This window comes from Schistocerca piceifrons, chromosome 2 (genome assembly GCF_021461385.2).
Source record: "Schistocerca piceifrons isolate TAMUIC-IGC-003096 chromosome 2, iqSchPice1.1, whole genome shotgun sequence".
Taxonomy (NCBI): domain Eukaryota; kingdom Metazoa; phylum Arthropoda; class Insecta; order Orthoptera; family Acrididae; genus Schistocerca; species Schistocerca piceifrons.
In genome coordinates, this window is record NC_060139.1 from 224,931,437 (window position 1) to 224,955,100 (window position 23,664).

The 23,664-nt window shown below is 44.3% G+C and overlaps 1 non-coding gene across 1 annotated transcript; it reads left to right on the top strand.

Annotated features, from left to right (window-relative positions):
• Nucleotides 1–9,498: 9,498 nt before the first annotated feature.
• Nucleotides 9,499–9,573, top strand: Trnas-cga. Its single transcript has one exon. It is a non-coding gene; the product is annotated as a tRNA-Ser (tRNA).
• The last annotated feature ends 14,091 nt before the right edge of the window (nt 9,574–23,664 follow it).

Sequence of the window (23,664 nt, forward strand, 5' to 3'; positions counted from 1 at the left end):
GTATTATCAGGGTCTTCTTCTTCCTCCTCCAAAAGCTTCCTCTTCTGTCTTCTTTTCTGGCCTGTTGTTCCATCATACTGCATATGCCTTTCTCTTCTTTCTGCTCCTCTTATCCTTTCTCTGTCAATATTTCTTAGTGCTCGTACAGTGTTCACCCCAGCTGTAAATCCTAATGCCTTCAGAACTTCACACTTCACACTGTTCCCTTGGTTGTAGGTTGTTTTAATAATATTGCAACATCTATCACTTTTGCACTATCACCACAAGTAGCAGTTACAACCCCATTCAGGGATTTATGACCCCTCTTTTGCCAGGAACCATCTAATGCCAGTACCAAATCCCTAGAACCATCGTTCATTTCTACAGATTACTCCACTGCTTCCTTCATGGTTTTCAAAGCCACATCTTCAACAGAGGATCCTACCACTTCACAGTAGTACCCAAATTTGCTTGGAGGCGATGGCAAGTTCATAATACCACAAAACAGTTTACCAGCAGCAGACCCTTTTCCAATGGATCGAAGACCATACACAAGTCGAACACTCTAGATCGTCCATTTTCACCAAAGAGACTGGCATGTGAATTGTAGAAAGTCACTTGATACTTGCAACATGCACAGATTATCTTCATCTCACAAGCTAAACCAAAATGCTATGTTATCTCTAGTCCCACTCCTACACTTGAACACGTTTTGCACAGAACACTTTCTTTCAGCACAGAAGATAATAATCCAATATTCAGTACTTCGTTAATATCATCACTGTCACTAACATATTCACGAAATCTGTCACTTCCACCAGTCAGCTTCTTGCTAGAAGATGTCACAAGCCTATAGCCCGCCACGTGTTGCTTAGCAGAAGAACGCACTGTTTCAGTAATTGTAGTATCGCAACTTGGTATTAGTGTTAATTTTCTTTTCCCTACGTTCCTCCTCTTCTTATATACACGGTTACTAAAACGTGGCATCGTAACCAGAACAACGCTTTACACAAGAAGTATAATACTACCAACAACAGGCGCAACACTGAACTAATTCGAAACGGTAAACAGCAAAGAGACGATGTTCCGCGCTCTTAGCGCTTCATTTGTCACAGAAAACAATGTAGCCAACCCTTGCACACTGGCTGTATGCGTAACATAAGGCGCTGTATGCGTAACAGGCCGAGAAAATCCCAAGCAGTTCGCCAGGAAGTCACGAGAGGGTGTTAGATGCATTCAGCGGCCGCCCATTTCCTCTGCAGGCGTGGGGGAAAATGGTATTAACTCCACTTCTAGGGCGAGTAGAACAATAATTTAAAGTTTACATTAAAGAGGAATGTTCCAATTAATTTTCGGAAGCAAAAAAAAATCGTAATTTTTTGGATTTGACCACCTCCGGCTCGCCTTAATATACTACTGCAACCAAATTTGGCAGCAGTTACTTATTTTATTTAATTGCAAGAAAATGTACTAATAAATGTGTCGGGACTATTTTCTAGTACGAATTAATTTTCCCCGGAATTAAGAATTTATGCTGTACTGAAAATTATGCTATACTTGATGGCGGACATGCAGAAGCAACAAACTACACTGCTGGCCACCGTAAATGCAACACCCTGAAGGAAGCATCCGAATCAAGTGAAATTTACACCATGGGTTTGCAGCGATGAGATATGCAACTGATTAGAATTTCAGCGCAGACGCACATCACGCGCGCCTGTGGCGCCACCTAATAGCGCCATTTAAGGCTTGGCGATTTCGACGAGTGTACGTTCGGCACGTGTGTTTACCTTGTGGTTGTTTCACAAGACGATCAGTTATGCCTCGTAGACAACAGCCAACATCGTTTGATCAAGTATCCGAGTTCGACAGAGGAAGGATAGTGGCTTACTGAGATTGTGGATTATCATACAGAGAAATCGCTAGTCGTGTTGGACGAAACCAAACAACTGTAATGCGGATATGTGACCGTTGGATGCAGGAGGGTACGACGGGCCGACGTGATCGATCGTATTCACCTTGGTGCACCACTGCACGTGCTGATAGGCAAATTGTGCGCATGGCAGTGACGGATCGCTCAGTGACATCCCGAACCATAGCACAGCACAATGCGTCTGTAACGCATCATCCAGTGTCTGCGCGTACCATTCGACGCCGTTTACAGCAGAGTGGTCTGTCCGCAAGACGTCCATTGCTTCGTCTACCATTGACGCAGAACCACAGACGTCTCCGTCGCCAGTGGTGTAATGACAGACGGATGTGGACGGCGGAATGGAATGACGTTGTCTTTACTGACGAGGCACGCTTCTCTCTGCAGCACCACGATGGTCGGATTCGAGTGTGGAGACACCGTGGAGAGAGGATGCTGGACAGCAGCATTATGCACCGCCATACTGGTCTTGCACCGGGTATTATGGTATGGGGCGGTATTGGATACGCACGCCTCTAGTACGCATTGCCGGTACTTTAAATAGCCGGCGCTACATATCCGAGGTGCTGGTGCCAGTTGTCCTTCCTTACCTTCAGGGCTCGGCCACAGCCATATTTCAACAGGATAATGCGCGACCACACGTGGCACGCATTGTCCAAAGGTTCTTCGTCAATAACCAGATTGAAGTGCTTCCCTGGCCGCCTCGCTCTCCGGATCTTTCGCCGATATAAAACATGTGGTCCATGGTTGCTCAACGAGTGACCCAGATTACATCCCCAGCTGCCACACCAGATGATCTTTGGCAACGTGTGGAAGCTGCTTGGGCTGCTGTACCCCAGGAACACGTCCAACGTCTCTTTGACTCAATGCCGAGACGTGTGGCAGCGGTGATCTCCAACAATGGCGGCTACTCTGGCTACTGATTCTGGCAGGAACCACATGTCACGGACGTCTGTAAACGTAATCATTTGATACTTGGTCAACATGTTATCTACAAAATAAATTTTTTTGTGCTACCTCTTGTCTTTCTTGGTGTTGCATTTACAGTGGTCAGCAGTGTAGTTCATCTGGATAATCATTTCTCTTCTATTTTAACTGAAACATTTTTAGAACAAGGAATAAATCTCATCTTTTTCAGCATCCACTTTCTTGAGATTAAATAAGTAAATGACGCCTTCTTTGCATTTTCTGTTGAGAGTTCTGCAACTTTTATTAGCTGCTCCAGTGGCACAGCGGTCCAAGCGATTGGTTTCCGATCATTCGTCTGAAATGGGTCCGGTTTCGAATCCCGGTGAGCCATGAATGTTGTGTTTACTAAAGGCACTGGCTCTTTCCCTTGCCTAGCATCAGTGGCACTAAATTAGGAACGGACGACTGCCTATAGCCAACTGAGTTACTCACGGCGGTCGTTAAACCGAAGTCAATAAATTCTTACGTATCCTGACGTTTGTATTTTAATACAGGTAATACTGCAATTAAAATTTTAATATGAATTGCAATTTAATAATAAAATTATAAAATATACAGAACCCTTTTGTACGAAGTTAAGTGTCTAGCGAATTTTATTGAAACTTGACTTATGAGTCAACAACTTCGTAAAATTTTTGGATGACGTGATTAACTCATTTATAACTTCATCATGAAACACAATATCAATTTTTATAGTAATATCTGAGTTAATGTTCAAGACTACGAATGCTTCTAAGAGTTCTTGTCCTTACAGTGCGCGAAGCACAGTCTCTAAACACTCTAAAGCATAAAATGTCCTTTCGCACGTTATTTGTGCAAATGCAACCGTCAGCAAAGTGCAATATACAAGACGGACACGATAGTATGCGCTAATATGTAAATGATGTTAAGACAACAGCTAACAAGTACAACGCACACAATTTGGACAATTATGTCCCTTCGATAAATAAGTTATGATACTTCCTGCGTGGTTGTTATCTGCGTGAACGTGAAATTTTGAGAAAACGACAGCTAATTTGTTTGAGAAAAGACAATACATTTTTTCGCTCCTGCTGCGAGTCTTAGACAGCCAGAGACACACTTACAGGCACCAACTCATTTAATGTACAAGTATAGGTATGATGAAATGCGTCTACGTTTTAGTCCTTTCAGATATGTTGACAGAGAAATACAAAACCCAGCTTGTGAATACTTGATCGATTATCCACAGAAAAAATAGTAGAACTAAAAACATCAGCAGAATCACTCAACACAACTGACCATACAGAAATGGCATCGTGGTTACGCGGGTACGTTGTTGGGTTGCCCAGCTAACGAGCTGTATTCAAACCTCCCTCAAGCCATTTTTTTTTTTTTCGCTGTCCTCTTTGTTCAAAATTTGAATCTGTGTAGTGGTGTAACGACTGTTTGCAACAGCGAGGGACCTAAATGACAGTTGATTCTGCACAACTAATCTGTTAGCAGCCGAAAGGAAGTGGCTTTCGACTGGTAACCGCAAACGTTTGATGACAAGGCGACGAGTCAACCGAGTCCTCCACCGGAAAACACGTCTGGTGTGTCTTACACGCAATAGCGACAGTACGTGTGTCTTATGACAGCAGTCTCTTATCGACGCGCCTTATTTGTACGACTGGTAAGTGAATGAGATATTCCTCCTTGCCCGATATAGGTGGTCGTGTGCACGTAAATGTGATCACTCCAAAGGAAATGATGAAAACATAATAGTTTGTCACATAGACTGCAACAAATGAATGCAACAGTTTCACAATCACAGAGTTTCTCTGTGCTCTGCCACAACATAAGTTTTTAACGTTTTTGATGTAGCGTTCCGTTTTGGAACTCTTGATTCTTGAATTCCTATGTTGCAACATAGTTCACACCTGTTTACTTGTTGTTTTCATTTCTGTGAGACATATATGTGGTGTCTCGCCTGTTCTCACTATTCATCACATTTACTTGCGACGGTAACGTATTTTTACCACATGACTCATATTCTGTACTCAGTTTGCAAGACTACAGAAAAAGAACAAACATTTCAATGACCGGACAGACAGTTCATAATGATGTGAAAAAAAAAGTAAATGGCAGGAGGGAGTTGTCGAACACAGCTCGCCCGCATGGCAAACCGACGTCATGACTACTTACCCACGACGTCGTTGCTGTTGCACTCTCCTCTTTATTACATTTCTTGTTCTTGCACCGTGCACTTTTTCTGTTTTACTTTTTTTCACAGTTCAGTACACTTTCTTCGTGTTTTCATGCTTGGTCGGAGTTCAGGTTTTGGCGAGCTGTCCACTGGGTCATCTTACCACTGCCGACATTCTTAAATAAAATGAATGTGATAGCCCTCAACTACGTACTCTGAGACTCAGGGTTGAAATATTAAAAGTTCTGGCTGGTTTCGTTGTCTAGGGGCTGAGATACGTAGTTGCCGCATTACAAGCCATATACTGCTGAGTCTACAGTATTCAATATGAATATACACATAAATCGAACGGTCGAAGCTTCCTATCACTCGGCAATTGCGAATTTTGAATGTGACACAGAAATTCATAAATGAAAGATTGCAATTAAATAAAATCTGCAGGTACTATTTTAATGACTTTGAATAATGAGTACGATAGCAGAAGTACCTTTAAGAATGTCATTTATTACTGCAAAACACTTACTGGTGTCGATGGTCCAGCAATTAAATAATATATAAGTTGAATAACAGGGAAACAATAGATTCATCTTCAAGCAATTAGTTATGAGCAACAACATAGCTTGCGAGATATTCTCTTCTAAACGCATACTACGTCTTCACCGCGAAAGCTACGGAAATCTCACAAGTGCACAGGTCGGCACTACGAAATATTTCTATCTCTCGCGACCACGCGCAAACTGCTCCACTCTGCAAGTCTTTCCCGTGTCTCCCCGTCGCTGTTTTCCGTCCAGCACCTCCGTCTTCTGTCCAGCACCCCATGCTCCTCCCCTACTTCCATACAGTCTCTCCATTAACGAGCGCTGTGATTGGCTAGAGCGCTCCTACCATGTCTTCAAGCCAACGCACACTCACAAACATATTGAAACACATACTGGATTTACATTTAAATAACTTGAAATTAAATAAATATTCCTATGGCTGGACCATAAAGACGCTCTAACACACATTATTAAATACACAAACAAATCAAATAAACATACACTCCTGGAAATTGAAATAAGAACACCGTGAATTCATTGTCCCAGGAAGGGGAAACTTTATTGACACATTCCTGGGGTCAGATACATCACATGATCACACTGACAGAACCACAGGCACATAGACATAGGCAACAGAGCATGCACAATGTCGGCACTAGTACAGTGTATATCCACCTTTCGCAGCGATGCAGGCTGCTATTCTCCCATGGAGACGATCGTAGAGATGCTGGATGTAGTCCTGTGGAACGGCTTGCCATGCCATTTCCACCTGGCGCCTCAGTTGGACCAGCGTTCGTGCTGGACTTGCAGACCGCGTGAGACGACGCTTCATCCAGTCCCAAACATGCTCAATGGGGGACAGATCCGGAGATCTTGCTGGCCAGGGTAGTTGACTTACACCTTCTAGAGCACGTTGGGTGGCACGGGATACATGCGGACGTGCATTGTCCTGTTGGAACAGCAAGTTCCCTTGCCGGTCTAGGAATGGTAGAACGATGGGTTCGATGACGGTTTGGATGTACCGTGCACTATTCAGTGTCCCCTCGACGATCACCAGTGGTGTACGGCCAGTGTAGGAGATCACTCCCCACACCATGATGCCGGGTGTTGGCCCTGTGTGCCTCGGTCGTATGCAGTCCTGATTGTGGCGCTCACCTGCACGGCGCCAAACACGCATACGACCATCATTGGCACCAAGGCAGAAGCGACTCTCATCGCTGAAGACGACACGTCTCCATTCGTCCCTCCATTCACGCCTGTCGCGACACCACTGGAGGCGGGCTGCACGATGTTGGGGCGTGAGCGGAAGACGGACTAACGGTGTGCGGGACCGTAGCCCAGCTTCATGGAGACGGTTGCGAATGGTCCTCGCCGATACCCCAGGAGCAACAGTGTCCCTAATTTGCTGGGAAGTGGCGGTGCGGTCCCCTACGGCACTGCGTAGGATCCTACGGTCTTGGCGTGCATCCGTGCGTCGCTGCGGTCCGGTCCCAGGTCGACGGGCACGTGCACCTTCCGCCGACCACTGGCGACAACATCGATGTACTGTGGAGACCTCACGCCCCACGTGTTGAGCAATTCGGCGGTACGTCCACCCGGCCTCCCGCATGCCCACTATACGCCCTCGCTCAAAGTCCGTCAACTGCACATACGGTTCACGTCCACGCTGTCGCGGCATGCTACCAGTGTTAAAGACTGCGATGGAGCTCCGTATGCCACGGCAAACTGGCTGACACTGACGGCGGCGGTGCACAAATGCTGCGCAGCTAGCGCCATTCGACGGCCAACACCGCGGTTCCTGGTGTGTCCGCTGTGCCGTGCGTGTGATCATTGCTTGTACAGCCCTCTCGCAGTGTCCGGAGCAAGTATGGTGGGTCTGACACACCGGTGTCAATGTGTTCTTTTTTCCATTTCCAGGAGTGTATATCAAAGGAATAGAAACAAAAGGTAGGCCAGTAGCATAATTGTCTCTGTGCTTTCTAAAACACAGAAAATATTTGATCAATTTCTTCATGAATAGTATATATCGGATATAAACAAATATATAGATGAAGAAATATATTTATAAGCATGCTCTACCGTTTTTTTCTTGTAACTATGGAGTACTTATGAGCTGATGCGTTTGATAGTAATCAACCACTTTGACCTCCAATTTCTCATGTACTATTCAAGTACATGCCTGTAATTTATACCAATTTGGGTTTACACTAATAGCCTTCTAAAGACACATCGATCGACATAATCGGATGAACCGTTTAGATTTTGAAAGTTCGTTGCTGGGTGTTACTTGTATAATTTATCATCAGATACTAAACTTTAGACTAATAAAAATATTGAAAATCTGATTACACCATCAGAATTTCCATTCAAATAATAGTAATGTACATGTTTCTTTTTGAGGTATCATGATTCCTTTGGCTACCATTAATTTCTATATGAACTATGAAATGTCTGCCATTAAGGTTTCACGGAGTCCGCCATCTGTGGCACTCCCGGCCTATCTCGTTCATCGGCACAGCATCACCATGGAATTCCCAGCCACGTAGTCCCTGGACCGTTGTGCGGCATCACATGGTTGCTAATGAGCCGCGGCTTGCCGAGCGGCCCGAGCGCCGGCCGCAAACTCTGAACTTGGAATATTTCCAGGGCGCCACAACTCGCCCATTACCTGACACCACTAAATCTGACGGGGGTGCGATGGGGAGTTTCCCTTGTCAGTAGCGGCTGCTTTAGTTTTGAAGTAGGTGGAGGCAATGTAATTACTTTCGTCAAAGTAAGTAAAGACTTATTAATAACTGTTCTGTAGCTTTTGAAAACGATCTGGTGTTTCAGTTTTTCCTCTTTTTCATTTTTTGCTACTTCGCTCAATTTTTTCGCTGCTTGATTTGAAATTAATTCTTTTTCCGCCCTTTGCCGCCTCTAAAATTTGCTACCCTAGGTAGCTGCCTAGTCTTGCCTAATGGTAGAAACGGCTTGCATTTTATGTTGTTGGGCAAATGATCAAAAATTTTTGTTGCTGCATTTGAACTCCTTTCTGAGGCGCTGACAGTTTTAACAATGTGTAATAAAGATCATTTTTCCATCTAATGTTGTAGGTATGGACATCACTGTTGTTCGCAAATAGCGATGGATTGAAACTTCCTGGCAGATTAAAACTGTGTGCCCGACCGAGACTCGAACTCGGGACCTTTGCCTTTCGCGGGCAAGTGCTCTACCAACTGAGCTACCGAAGCACGACTCACGCGCGGTACTCACAGCTTTACTTCTGCCAGTACCTCGTCTCCTACCTTCCAAACTGGCAGAAGTAAAGCTGTGAGTACCGGGCGTGAGTCGTGCTTCGGTAGCTCAGTTGGTAGAGCACTTGCCCGCGAAAGGCAAAGGTCCCGAGTTCGAGTCTCGGTCGGGCACACAGTTTTAATCTGCCAGGAAGTTTCATATCAGCGCACACTCCGCTGCAGAGTGAAAATCTCATTCTGGAAACATCCCCCAGGCTGTGGCTAAGCCATGTCTCCGCAATATCCTTTCTTTCAGGAGTGCTAGTTCTGCAAGGTTCGCAGGAGAGCTTCTGTAAAGTTTGGAAGGTAGGAGACGAGGTACTGGCAGAAGTAAAGCTGTGAGTACCGGGCGTGAGTCGTGCTTCGGTAGCTCAGTTGGTAGAGCACTTGCCCGCGAAAGGCAAAGGTCCCGAGTTCGAGTCTCGGTCGGGCACACAGTTTTAATCTGCCAGGAAGTTTCATATCAGCGCACACTCCGCTGCAGAGTGAAAATCTCATTCTGGAAACATCCCCCAGGCTGTGGCTAAGCCATGTCTCCGCAATATCCTTTCTTTCAGGAGTGCTAGTTCTGCAAGGTTCGCAGGAGAGCTTCTGTAAAGTTTGGAAGGTAGGAGACGAGGTACTGGCAGAAGTAAAGCTGTGAGTACCGGGCGTGAGTCGTGCTTCGGTAGCTCAGTTGGTAGAGCACTTGCCCGCGAAAGGCAAAGGTCCCGAGTTCGAATCTCGGTCGGGCACACAGTTTTAATCTGCCAGGAAGTTTCATATCAGCGCACACTCCGCTGCAGAGTGAAAATCTCATTCTGGAAGCGATGGATTATTTATGACGAATTTTGTTGGCGAATATATGTACTGCGAGGGTGCAGTTAAAATGCTTAGCTTCTTGAATAGGTGACTAGATGATGTCCGTAGGTGGGCACCACATTTATTCTAAGTGCTCGTGGTCGAGCGTTTCTAGGCGCTTCAGTCCGGAACCACGCGACCTCTACGGTCGCAGGTTCGAATCCTGCCTCGGGCATGGATGTGTGTGATATCCTTAGGTTAGTTAGGTTTAAGTAGTTCTAAGTCTAGGGGACTGATGACCTCAGATGTTAAGTCCCATAGTGTTTAGACCCATTTGAACCATTCTAAGTGCTCGCTTTTGTACAATCAGTACTTTCTTTCTAAGTGATGCGTTACCACAGAAAATTATCCCATAAGACATTATTGAGTGGAAATATGCAAAATATGGGGCGAAGTTGTTTCGTTTGTTTACAAGATTGTCAATTACACGAAGAGCTAAAATAGCTTAACTTAACTGTTTGAGAAGCTCAGTAACACGCTTCCATCAATTCAAGGTTTCATCAAGATGTATACCCAAAAATTTGGAGTATTCCACCCTATTTACTGATCCCTGCTTATGTGCTATATCAATCGTTGGTATGACCCAATTTGTTGTACAGAAGTGAATGCAGGGTGTTACTTCAAAATTTAAAAGCTAGTTGACAGTTCGCTTGAGAATCTAAGTAAAGTGGGTTAAAAAGAATGAAGCCACCAGTAGACGACAGGGTGTCGAACGTCTACGCCTCATCACGAACTTGGTTGTCGCAGTCTCGTCCTCTCTGTAAAGTAAGAGAAATGTGGCAGATCTGACGACAGAGTACACTGCAGGTGCAGGGAGGTACCGTCAGTAGATGTGGGAGTTCACATTGCTCGATTTGTGCTCTTTCTGTACTGTTGGTGAAGCTACAGACAGAGCAACAGCTTCAGCAGCAGTACAGCAAGAGTATGCGTATAACAATATCAGCATATACACAGCCACTGATGGCGTCTTGCTAAATTGAAGGTAAATGCGCCTGGCAAAACAAATAATGCCTTTATTCAGTTGCATACAGTTGAGTCTAACCTATTAATCACCAGTGTAAAAGTAATAATCAGCTGCGTAATAAAGAGAAGTTTGGGGGGGGGGGGGGAAGCATTGTACTGAAAGACCGAGGATTGAGTACAGGAAGCGGCGTCTGATGGATGGTAGTTGCAGAATTTACGTACAGGTTTGCACAGGACAGGCCAGGATGGAGAATTGCATCAAACCAGTCTTCACAGTGAAGACCACAACAACGACAAATTACCGTAGTGGATTTAAGCTGTGGCGCGGCAGTTCGATTTATCTTCGCGCGAATACCCTCTCTGCCTCATTCATCGGTAGTGGTCAACTCTTTGGTTGTGACCATACTCTATGGTTTGTGCCCAAAGGGTATGATGGAGGGAAGCGGGCAGTGATCTCTATACAACCTGGATGTAGTAGTCTGGTCTCTGAGTACAGCACTGCAGCATGTCTGCAGATTCGTGTGCTTTGCATCTTCCGCCATGTTGTAGTTTGGCAAACAAATTTCCATCGGTCTCTACGTGACAGAGAATCGTCGACTGATTTCTTGTTTTGAACATCATGTCAACATGTAATGTAAGTGGCTGAAGTGGGAGCGGAATCGAAAAGTATTTTCTTTTCGTCTTCTAGAGACATTTCCTGGCAGCCATGTTGTAGTTCGTAAAGAAACTAAATATGAGCATCTATGGCTAGTACGCTATCAGACAGCAAAAGTTCAACATCCAGGTAGTACAGAGATCACTGGAAGCAGATGTTCGGTGCGCTCTTACCCGTACTGTCGTATTATTTCGAAGTGCGTCGCAACGAGAGAGTTCGCAGGCCTGTGGCATAGCGTACGGAAACTTCTGCTGTACGCCTTGGGAGGAGCCATGGCTTTTGTGATACGGCAGGGCGTGGATTCGATTTAATTTGTCCCCTTGCTGGGGAGATTTACTTTGTTTAATGATGGCAATGTTAAATTTCCTTGGGAAACTGTTACTCTTTCGGGGAATCCTTCCAGCCTTATCGCACTCTCATTGTCTGCAGCCGTGAGATTGAAAAAACAATAGGGAAGAGAGTCCTGAAACGAGCCGAGCGGAAGAGAGTCCTGGAACGAGCTGAGTGTAGTTACCCAGGCTGTGATAAAATTCGTTCTGATACTTGCAAATCAATTTAAGTGTGCTGAGGGCGGGAAAGTTTGGTGACTTGAAACTGTCACAGTGGTTAAATAATTACCTAATTCTGTGAGAAACTGGTCGGAGTTGTTGATACATTTAAATGGTTATTTTGAGTCGGTTCCTTAATCAACACAATGGATGTTTAAGTCCATGTACTTAAATTTTGTTCGTTTGTAGAAATCTGAACGGGTTCATTTTAAATTGTATACGTGCACTTGTTCTGAACTTGTGCTTTGATTTCTTTCTTGTGTTCCAGGTAGCTTAGTAATTGTGCTTGTAAATCCTAGAGCTTGTACTGTTGGCTGACGAACATTATGTATATCAAGGCTTGGTGGCCCCTTGCTACCGTTAAGTGTATTTATTCCGTCACCTGATGCCAATAGCTGCACTGTAATATATTGATTATTCCTTGCTACTGCAGTGTTGTCTTGAAGCTGTGAGAAGGGAGGATAGGCACTCCAAGGCGCGGAAGCAGAGACGATACTGAGGGCAGACGAAACTAGGAGAGATATTGTTACATGAAATAAACCGCAAGGGGAGAGCCTCGCGAAAATGCAGACGCCCCCAAACGCGGTCCCAGGGCGCTAGTTACTCTTCAGGGAATTAACATGTAACTTCATATGTCGTCTAGACGCTGTGGTAGGTTGCCACCGTAGAACTTTGTAACCAACAGGCACATACTAGCGTATAAAGCCAGCCTGATACCGGCCTTGAAAACAGCAACGTCAGTAGGTTCATAAGGGTTAGAAAAAGAGCGAAAACGCCAAAAACTCTTGACCTAGTAGCCCCTACTCCGGGAAGCCCGACGGGCGGGGCTAAATGACGTATAGCAATAATGTTACAAGCCTTATTTGGCAGAGCAGTTACGTTTAGCTTTCAGCTGAACAATGTTGATACCAAATACGGACTTAGTTAGTGCAACATCCCCGCCTTAGGAGCAGTAGAGGAGACCTAACTAAACCGTGATTGGTAGGCGCCTACAAGAGACACGAGGGATTGGCTGGGTGGTTTTAAGTGGGAAACACAGTGCCCTCACGCGACTCTTTTAAAACCCCTAGATTCCGCATTTTGGCGGAGATCTCAGTCAGACCATCTGGGTGCCGAATTCGCGTCCGTCGACTCCAGCCTCGGTCCAGCTCCGCGTAAATCTGCTCTCTCACTTGGAATGCCTCAGCGAACAGCGTCACATTCAATATATTTTGTTTTGCAACTAAGTTGTTGCCTTTAAGATGCTACTAGTGTCTGCCACTGTGGTTAGCATCCACTCCTGGAACTTCTGCACTGGCTTCTTCTGTAACAGTGTTATTCATGCTTTTTCTAACCCTACAGCTAGCCTCCAGTGTATTAGTTAGTCCTGTCTGGAATAAACAACTATTTCAAAATCCTCTTTGTCCAAGAGTCTCCACAACGAGTTTCCTACCGAGTCTCACCACCTGCATTTCTAGTAAATGCCTGTACAAGTGTTGGCTCAGATAGAAGAAAACAATTAAATGGCTTCACTGTGAATTGTCCTTCTGCCTTCTGCTCTGCACCGCTGGGGAGCGCAGACTGGCCAGTAACCCCTTTTCTCCCTCTCCCACCTATGTCAGGACACGACAGCACCCTCTGATTCTGAGGGTGATGCGTAAGTGTTATGACTGTAATTCTTCAAACAACGTGCTGCCTTACTGATGTGTAAAATTTAATTATTTAAGTGGCTCAGAAAGTAATTCATTTAATAGAATGCTGTGTAAGCTTTTAACCGGTTTTTAATTTTATTAGTGTCTTGGGGATCTACTTTGGTCACTAGTAAATTTCGTCACTGTAAGAATTCTCTTGCTGCCACAGTAATTTTCTAGAGCGTTTCAAGGCTTAAATGAGAAGTAACGATTCAGTTTTCTTCTGTTACGCTTTGTGATACTCCTGGCTATGGTCACCAGTATTTTATCTTGCTAGAAGCTCGCCTTGATACAGCTTGATACACGTGAAGGAGCATATGGTACAAAAGTGGAGTGAGGTACAAGCAGCAGATGGTACAGTATGTACCATTCCCGTGGGAGACTCCGCTAATGTTACTGAACTTGCTTCTGATTGGTCGGTACCTTCGGGTGTTAGGCGCCAAACCGCTCAACTTCTCTTATTAATTATTTATATGCTTTTCATTGTATTTAACGCAGTTTTCAGTATGACAATCTCACGTGGTTACCCTACGCGTCTACCGTTTCTGTTTATTAAATTTCACTAGTTTTGACAAACATAAGACTAATTATATTACAACCAAAGTGCTTCGGACACCTTCAAGTCGCTTTGGCGCGCCTGGGAGACAAAGTACTTCGGCTGCGCTACTCACTCTGCTTCGGGTGTTCCGGAGCGCCGGACGTGTATCTCTATTTCGGACGGACATGTCGTACTCTATGTCGGAAGTTGCAGAAAAGTTACCACAGTGTTAAGAAAGCTATGTCGAGTGTCGTAGAAAACAGTGTGAAAAGTGATATTTTAAAATATAAACAAACAGGATACATTAATGAGAGGTGTCGCCTACCGTCATTGTCAGTACTATAGATCTTGCCCTCTGTAGATACAGAGACTAACCTGGGCAAGTGGCATCCCACAAAAATAGCACAAACACAGGTTCAAGTTCTAAATGACAGCATAGCAGCCTCCGCCGAAGAAGGCCCCACGGCGAACGAGCTGCCTTCTGCGCTGGGGACACAACTTTAGAAGACGACAGGTTGGTGGAAAGAACGGTGAGGGACTCTTATTCAATCTCTATAGATCTCTCCAGCTTCCAGACCTGACTTCCAAAGTGAACAACGTATAATTTTATAGCTTGTTTATTTAAGCCCAATGTGGACACGATCAAATTAAAGATGTGATTAAGGTGCTTTTTATCCTCTGGGAAATTTTATGTGTAATAAATGCATTTTAAAGTTTTTAGCTAATCCAGCTCGTTACAACTCCACTACCTAGCTCCTGGCTATCGCACCTTTACAGGATTATTGTTTTTTATGAAGTGACTCACGCGTTCCTGAGCTTCAGATGCTGCTATGAAACCAAATCGGGTGGCGTCATGTATGTCTTCAATAGATTGCCCCGTTCACAAATGTTGCCAGAGTCGGACGCAGCGCTTGTAGTATTCACCACCCTCCATATTTCCCGCTCTGTAGTGCTTCCAGACAACCGCACTGGATGCTGGCTTATTCTGTGAGCTTCTACGCAGACAAGGCTCTGCGTCACGTGTCGGCTGCTCGCTATTTACGCCGGGCAGTTGCCGACGATTGCGCGCTTCACGCCGCCGTAAATTGGGTGCGAGCGCAGTTTCGCAGGAAATGAAGGAAGCCGGCGCGCCGCGTCACTTTCTCCGTCGGCGTTTCTAGGCGTAGTTTAAGGAAGGAGGCAGGCCTCTCTGACGTAGCAAGTACGCAGACTGGTTGTCAAGAGGCGTAGAAAGGCAATGTTCTGAAAATAAATAGAATTACGTTCGTAATTGGTGTATACTAAACTGGAGTACGAAGTTCGATAAAAAATAGAAGAACATAAATTTCTCTAAAACATTGTAATCTTTTCATCGGTATGTAGCTTGATAGAGCTTGGAAACACTTGCTATCAAACAAGGCATAAGGAATAGATAACGTTCCTGCATAAATTCTAAAATCATTGGGGAAAGTGGCAACTAAATGATTATTCAAGTTAGTTCGTAGAATCTATGAGACTGGGGCCATACAATCGCACATTCTGAAGAAAACCGTCCCCGCAATCCAGCCAGCTTGCCACCGTCCCCACAATCCAGCCATCTTACTAGATCATTCATCCAAGTTGCCGACAAGAACAATTTAGATAGAAATGGGAAAAAAATTGGGGATGCGTTAGGTGATGATGATGATGTTTGGTTTGTGGGGCGCTCAACTGCGTGGTTATCAGCGCCCGTACAATTATCCAATCTTTGCTCAGTCCAATTTCGCCACTTTCCTGGATGATGATGAAATGATGAGGACAACACAAACACCCAGTCATCTCGAGGCAGGTGAAAAATCCCTGACCCCGCCGGGAATCGAACCCGGGACCCTGTGCTCGGGAAGCGAGAACGCTACCGCGAGACCACGAGCGGCGGACGATGCGATGCGTTAGGTGACGATCAGTTTGATTTAGGAAAGGTAAAGGCACCAGGAAGGCAATTCTGACGTTGCACTTGATAATGGAAGCAGGGCGTACGAAAAATAGTGTAACGACAGAACTGGCTCTATAGTGCGTCTGTCATGCCTAAATCGAAACAAATCGTCATGTACCACATTCTTAATTTTCTCTTCCACTCTTCTGTTTATTACAGCAGGCTTTCTGTAAGCAATGCAACGCGTGTTTTCTGAAAGCAGGTTGGTTTTTTTCAGGTTTCCTGTACATAATATTTTACCCCTTTCTTTTGGCTACAAATCTCTGTTTTTTAACATAATCTCCGTTCTGTGTGACGGCCTTACTACACCTTACTGGTAGAGCCTGCGTGACCGCGTGGTACCACTCAAATCCATTTGCATTTTTGTGGTTATGTAGACGCTGAAGTCGTTTCTTCATTTTCCTGCGGGTATCATAATACGGTTCAGAGTTGATCGTGGCAACATGATGGAGGACATCGAACAGAATAACATCTTCAGAGTCCCAGAGGACCGTCGCCATAGCTTTACTGGCTGAGGAAGCAGCTTTGAATTTTCTCTTCAGAGGAGAAGTGGGTGGCGCCACTCTGTGGATTGCAGTTTTGCTTCCCATTCGAGGCGATGAACCCACATTTTATCGCCTGTGAGGATGATCAAGAAAAAGTTAAAATCAGCCTTGCAATGCGCAAAAACTTCTCACGGTCCTTCATTGCTCTTTATGGTCTTCTGTTAGGTGGCGAGGGATCCAACAGAACACGCCTTTGAGTATCCCAACTGGTGGACGTGTGTGTCAACAGTGCTAACAGAGATGTCCAGCTGAGCAGCAACGAGTTTCATTGAGATCCGTCGATCATCTCGAATGAGTGTCTGCAAGTTCCAATATTGCAAGAATCACAGCCGTGTGCGGCTGCCCACCACGCGGGAGATCGGACAGTTTTGCACGACTTTGTTGCGATAATTACAGACGCCTCACCCAACAACTCTCCGTGCTCTTGTTCACTGGCAGGTTTCCGTAGACACTCTGCAAGCGCCTATGAATATCTACAATGCTGTGGTTATCTGCCAAAAGAAACTAAATGACAACTCTCTGCTTGAAACAAGTCTATGCTTGAAACTCACCTCTGCTATAGACGCCATTTTGAAGGCTACGTACAGCGCCGCCAGCTATCGGATCTTCACGAAATTATAGGGACTGAAACAGGAATAGTCCACGACGTCCCACAACAAATAGTCCACGAAGTCCCACAACAAATACCGTGTTTTTCAACCGAAAGAGGCAGATAAAAAAGTGTTGAATTACTTCTTGAATGCCCCTTATATTACAAGCGACTTGAATGCATTAACTGTTAAGCTGACTGGGGGATAGTTTTCGCACTTGTTGCTTTCGCTATCTATGGGACTGTGTGAATGATATTTTTTCGAAAAGCTGATGATACGTCTCTAGTCTCACAGATTCTACAAACCAATACTGACTGCTACATTCACCAGTGATTTCAGAAGTACTTCCACCTTATTTGTTCGAAAATCTTCCAAAACTCTGCAAAACCCAGACTCTCATATTAGACCCCTATGTCTTCCACATTGATACCCATTTCTTCTTCGATCACGTCAGACAATTTTTCGTCGATATTGAGGTCATCAATTTAGTCTTTCCATCCATCCACTCTCTCATCTGCGTTTAATGGCGCAAGTTCTCTTGTATTTTTAATTCTGACAGCTTTGCTTTTAATTGCTCTGAAGCTTATTTTTATTTTTCTATATGCTGAATCAGTCCATTTAAGGTTCAATTCTTTTTTCAATTTTTTCACATCTTTCTTGCAGCTGCTTCACCTTGACTTACAAGCACATAGAATTTAATTCATTCCTATGTGAACTATATTGCAGTATTCTTGTCTGTGCAACTTCTGCGACTGCCCTTTTTAGAATTCTCCATTCCTCATCAGCTGAACCGTCCTCTCAGTTGAACTGTCCTTTTGCTATTCATTATTACAGTGTCTGCATCTTTAGCGAACTTCAAATGTATATCATCATTCCGCAGTAATCTACCATTCATCAATTTCATCATCATTAAATTGTGCTCTGAACACGTACCTGCTCCTGGTTATACCTTGTAATCTATTATCCAGTTTCGGAATCTCTGTCTAATAATGGTGTAATCTAATTGGAATCTACCCACATATCCAAGCCTTTTCTAACTTAACCTCCCCCTCTTGTGATTTATGTACAGTGTATTCCTTAATACTAGCTGAACCTCCTCTATTACTCCTACTAATGTGCCCATATTGTCCCATAATTCTTTCTTCTGATCCTTCCCCTGCTACGGCGCTATAATTACCCATACTTATTAGATTTACATCTTCCTTTACATACTTTATAACCAATTCTATGCCCTCATGTACTTTCTCCCTCTCTGTAGCTTCTCTGGAGTTCAGTAAAATGGAAAACAGATATCAGGTCGTATACGTTCAGAGTCACGCCGTGAAACAAGATACAATTTCTCAAGCAACAGTGTGCTGCAGTTAAAATGTAATTAAGAGCCAGAAATCTTATTTGATGCATGTTTCTGGTCTGTCAGGAAATTCACCCTAAAACACAAGAAAGTAAATACAATCAATCCACTGAATTATAGACCCATACCACTGATGTCGTTTTGCTGTAGTATTTCGCAACGTGTACAGTGTTCAAACATTATAAAATACCTCGAACAAAACGACCCATTGACGCATACACAGCACAGATTCAGAAAATATCGTTCTTCTGAAATACAGGTGTTTCTTTATTCATACGAGGTAATCAGTGCTATATACAGGCTTCTCAAGTTTAACTTCGCTGTTTGGTCACCTCCTCCAAATCAACCATTCAAGCTTCTCAAGTTGATTCCATATTTACAGATTTCCGGCATGCTAATGACACCGTTCCTCACAATCGGCATTTAATCATATTGAGTGTCTGTGAAGTACTGTCTCAGCTGTGCGGCTGGATGCATGATTTCCTATCAGAAAGGTGATTTTTCTTAGTAATTGGTGGTGCTATCTCAGATTCTAAAGGAAGAGTTACAGGCACTCTGTGTTCATAATCTTCGAGGACTATTCTAAAGCATGGTCTGATCGGCAGTGAGAGGGAAACCACAGTGAAAATCAAAAACGTTTTATCTGTAACAGTTTGCTAGACGTTATAGCTACTTCTTTACGTAGCCACCGCTCCTATTTAGACATTTGTCGTAGTGTTGTACCAACTTCCCAATTTCCTTGTAGTAGAAGGCAGCCGCCTGTGCTTTCCCCCACTTCTCTACGGTGGTATGCAGTTCTTTCTCTGTGCCAAAATGTTTTCCTCATAGCTCATCTGAGCAGAGATGAACATCAGAGGGAACCAAGTCCGGTCTGTACGGTGGATGATCAAATACTTCCCATCGAAAACACTGCAGGGGAGTCCTCATTGCCCCTGCAGTGTGTGTCATGAAGAACGAAATTCATGACAGGTACGTTATGTGACGCTGCATGAAACCAGACGAAACTTCTCAGTGGGCACCCATACTCAGCGAGAGACACTATTGTTCTAGGCACCTTTACGTGCTCACTGTGCGCTCACAAGGGAACCTCCCCATCGCACCCTCCTCAGATTTGTTATAAGTTGGCACAGTGGATAGGCCTTGAAAAACTGAACACAGATCAATCGAGAAAACAGGAAAAAGTTGTGTGGAACTAAAAAAAAAAAAAAAAAAGCAAAATACACAAACTGAGTAGTCCATCCGCAAGATATGTAACATCAAGGATAATCTGAGGTCACGAGCGTTACACTTTTTGCTGCACTGCCTATGCGGATGATCTGGTATTCCTTCTCCGCAGTAATGACGATGTTCGTGCAGCACTGGCGTGGGTGGCGACCTACGGCGCGGCATCGGGGAGCCATCTCAATCTTCACAAATCAAATCACACGCCCTGTCTATAGGCAGAGGCCTACCCGACGAGAGCGTCGCACCGCTACGAATCAGTGACACAATCCGCTGTCTTGGCATTGATTTCATATCTGACATGAAGCTTTCAACAGCCCTTAACTATAGGCGTTTATTGAATCAGATGAGAGCAGGAATAAGTGACCACCGTCTGAGACATCTAGACCTCCTGCAACGGACACGATATGCTAACGTCTATTTGGCGTCACGTATCCCCCATTTTGCACAGATACTCCCGATATCACCTACCCTGGCTCACCGCATGTTGGCGGTTTTGGGATCCTTTGTTAATACGGGCATGTTATTTAAGATTCGTTACGAGTCCCTAACCCTCCCGAGGAGCAGAGAGGGTTTAGGCCTTTGTCATGTTCAGAACAGAGCGAAGGCCCTGTTCGTCAGCTGTCACCTGCAACTGTGGCGACGAAGTCCAACGTGCCTCACAAGTTCTCTTACTGGAAGCCTTACGACCAATCTCACTCGCACCCCCTGTGATGATATCGGACATCCCAGCACCTTTCTTCAGCATTAGCCAATTCTTCCTTGAATTAAGCTACATCCGCACCGCACTACTACCCACAAGCTTGATGATGACGAGGGCGATATATGCTGCCATGCAAATGAACAAGACGCCGAATGTGATTGAAAGCAAACACCCCACTACAAAGTGGTGCGCTGTGTGGCAGGCAGTGAATGCCAGCACCCTTGATACTGACGTGCAATCTGCATGGTACGTACCTGTTAATGGGAACAGTTGTGCCAGTCCCGCCTACATCCCATCCACCTCGCTGATTCACCCTTGCGTGCCACATGCCAAGTGATTGACACGGATGAACATCGTTTCGAGTGCGGGTCGGCAAAGTACGTTTGGTATTTGGTGCGTCAGATATTGGCTTTTCTCACACGCACGACTCCCGACAGGATAACTACCCGATCACTTATTTTCCCCGATAAGATTTATTTCCCAAGAGCAAAAACGAACTCTGTGACGTGGATCAGCGGCCACGCTGCTCATTACCTATTCGGTAATGGCGAAAAGACAGTACCCGATTTTTGGTATTACCTCAACTAACGACATTGTGCGATCGTCAAGAACCCTAAATACAGGCAATATTTTTCTAATTTTCTATGGAGCGCATTCCATAATCCGCCTCGCAGCTGGATTATCGATGACATGAGAAGATAACCGTAGCACCTCTTCCCAGTTCCTTCTTTTTTTTATGAGATTGAACAAACAACGGAAACAACACAGCAACGAGAAGACAGTCATCGAAAAATTCGCAGCGGGCTATAGTATGGAGCATCCTATGTCGTAACGGGACGACTTACTATTATTCTGTTCATGTAGCCGAAGAGGAACGGCCTTCCTTTTATCCATTTGTATAAAAATAAAATGACATAAAAATAAAAAAGGCAGAAAAACAAACCTTCCAAAATCCTTTTTTTCCTTTTTGTTAAAAAAGTGGCTGGGATATCTGGCTATTAAAAAAAATGCCCATTTGTGTAAAAAAAAAAAAAAAAAAAGCGCCGTGGTTAGCGTGAGCAGCTGCGGAGCAAGAGGTCCTTGGTTCAAGTCTTCCCTCGAGTGAAAAGTTAACTTTTTTTTATTTTCGCCAAGTTATGATCCGTCCGTTCGTTCATTGACGTCTCTGTTCACTGTAATAAGTTTAGTGTCTGTGTTTTGCGACCGCACCGCAAAACCGTGTGATTAGTAGAAGAAAGGACGTGCCTCTCCAATGGGAACCGAAAACATATTGCCCACGAAATACATCTCACGTATTTAATGCACTCTCGTCCAAAGTAGCGAACAGTCAACTGCCAGCCAGGGAGCCTCGTTAGCAGGAATACTCTCTCTTCCGTGCGCTGTAGTCGACTGACGTCGCGTGTTTCGATCTTTGTTTACGTGTAGCGTCCCCATACTACGGCGCAGTTACCTCGCATCGGACGGACAGATAATAATTGTCTGAAAATCAAAAATTAAAATTTTTCACTCGAAGGAAGCTGCTCACGCTAACCACGGGACCACGGCGCTCCTGAGCTCAGATTATCCTTGTTGTTGCTTATGTTTCACATGGACTACTCACTTTGTATATTTTGCTTATTATTTTCATAGTTCCACACAACTTCTTCCTGTTTTCTCGATTGATCTGTGTTCAGTTTTTAAAGGCCTATCCACTGTGCCAACTTATAACTAAATCTGAGGGGGGTGCGATGGGGAGGTTCCCTTATCAGAACTGACACGTCGACAGGCATACTGCACACACAGCCCACCACGTCTAATAAAAGCTTCGTCGGATTTTCACGTCGTTCAGATTTTGCGATCTATTGGACCTTACTTTCCGAATAGCCCTCGTACATAAACGATTTAGGATACTCTGACCAGCCCTCATAGACTGCTTGCTGATGAAGCTGTCATTTACCATCTAGCAAGGTATTCAAAAGATCGAAAAGAATTGAAAAATGATTTCGACAACATATTTGCATGGTGTGAAAAGTGGAAATTGATTCTAAACAAAGTGCGAAGTCCTCCAAATGATTACTAAAAAAAGGGGAAATAAAGGCCGCGTTTTATTTGCGGAACACGTAGAAGTTGCAACAAATCTACTGAAGAGACTGGCTGCACTTCGCTTGTCCTTTCTCTTCTGGAATACTGCTGCTTATTACGGGATCTTTACCAAATAGGGCTGACGGAGCACATCAGAAACGTTCAATGAAGGACAGCTCACTTTTTAGTATCGCGAAATAGGGAAGAGATCGTCACGGATACGTTAAGCGAGTTATAGTGGCAATTATTAGAACATAGACTTTTTCTTTTTGGTGAGATTTTTTCGCGAAACCTCGATTACAAGCTTTCTACTTCGAACACCTAAATTGGTAACTCTCACCTACGTAGGGAGAAAGACCATCGTAACTAAATAAGAGAAATTAGAGCTCGCGTGGAATAATTTGGTGTTAATTTTTCCCACGTTCTGTTCGAAAGTGAAACGTTCGAGAAATGGTCTTAAAATGGTTCTAAGAACCCTCTGCCAAACACTTAATAACGAATTGCACAGTAACCTTAAGCACGTAGACGTGGAATATGTTCCGCTTCTTCCATCCGTCTCTACCAAATATCAGCCGATGCAGAAATACGACGAGTTCCGTTTCTCTATTTATGAGCAATGGCATGTTAAATGTATATTAAAGTATTTTGAATTTGCTGTCGTATTTACGCGCAAAAACCGACGTTGGTCAGAATAAATACAAGTCAAGAGGTGATTGCGAAACACATCTGCCTTTGACCGTTGTTAGTAAACATAACTATCAGATTTTATCTTATCACAGCGAAGCAATGTATTTTTGGCTCGGAGGCACCTCTTGCAGGAGCAAGAACTACGCAGCGCTTTAGCGGAGAGCTAGATTTATCCCAAAAGCAAGCGTGTTCTTCACTGTCAGTGTCAATGTGAGATGACTTATGATCCAATAAAGCGAGATAATCATATAGTTAGCGTACACAATGATTCGAGTCACCGTCATGTGTACATAAACATGTGGCTGATCGTCTGCAAGTCTTTTCTTTTCTTGTTATTTCATCCGTCTCGTCCAACACAAAAGGAAAATGGAAAGAGTCTTCAACCTGGTGTTATAAATCACATAGAAGCGACTTTAAAATAATTTAAACGTGTTGTAGGCATTACTGTATAGCGATAATGTCATATTGTAGCCGCGCTCAAGTCCAATTCCGAAAGCTGGGTC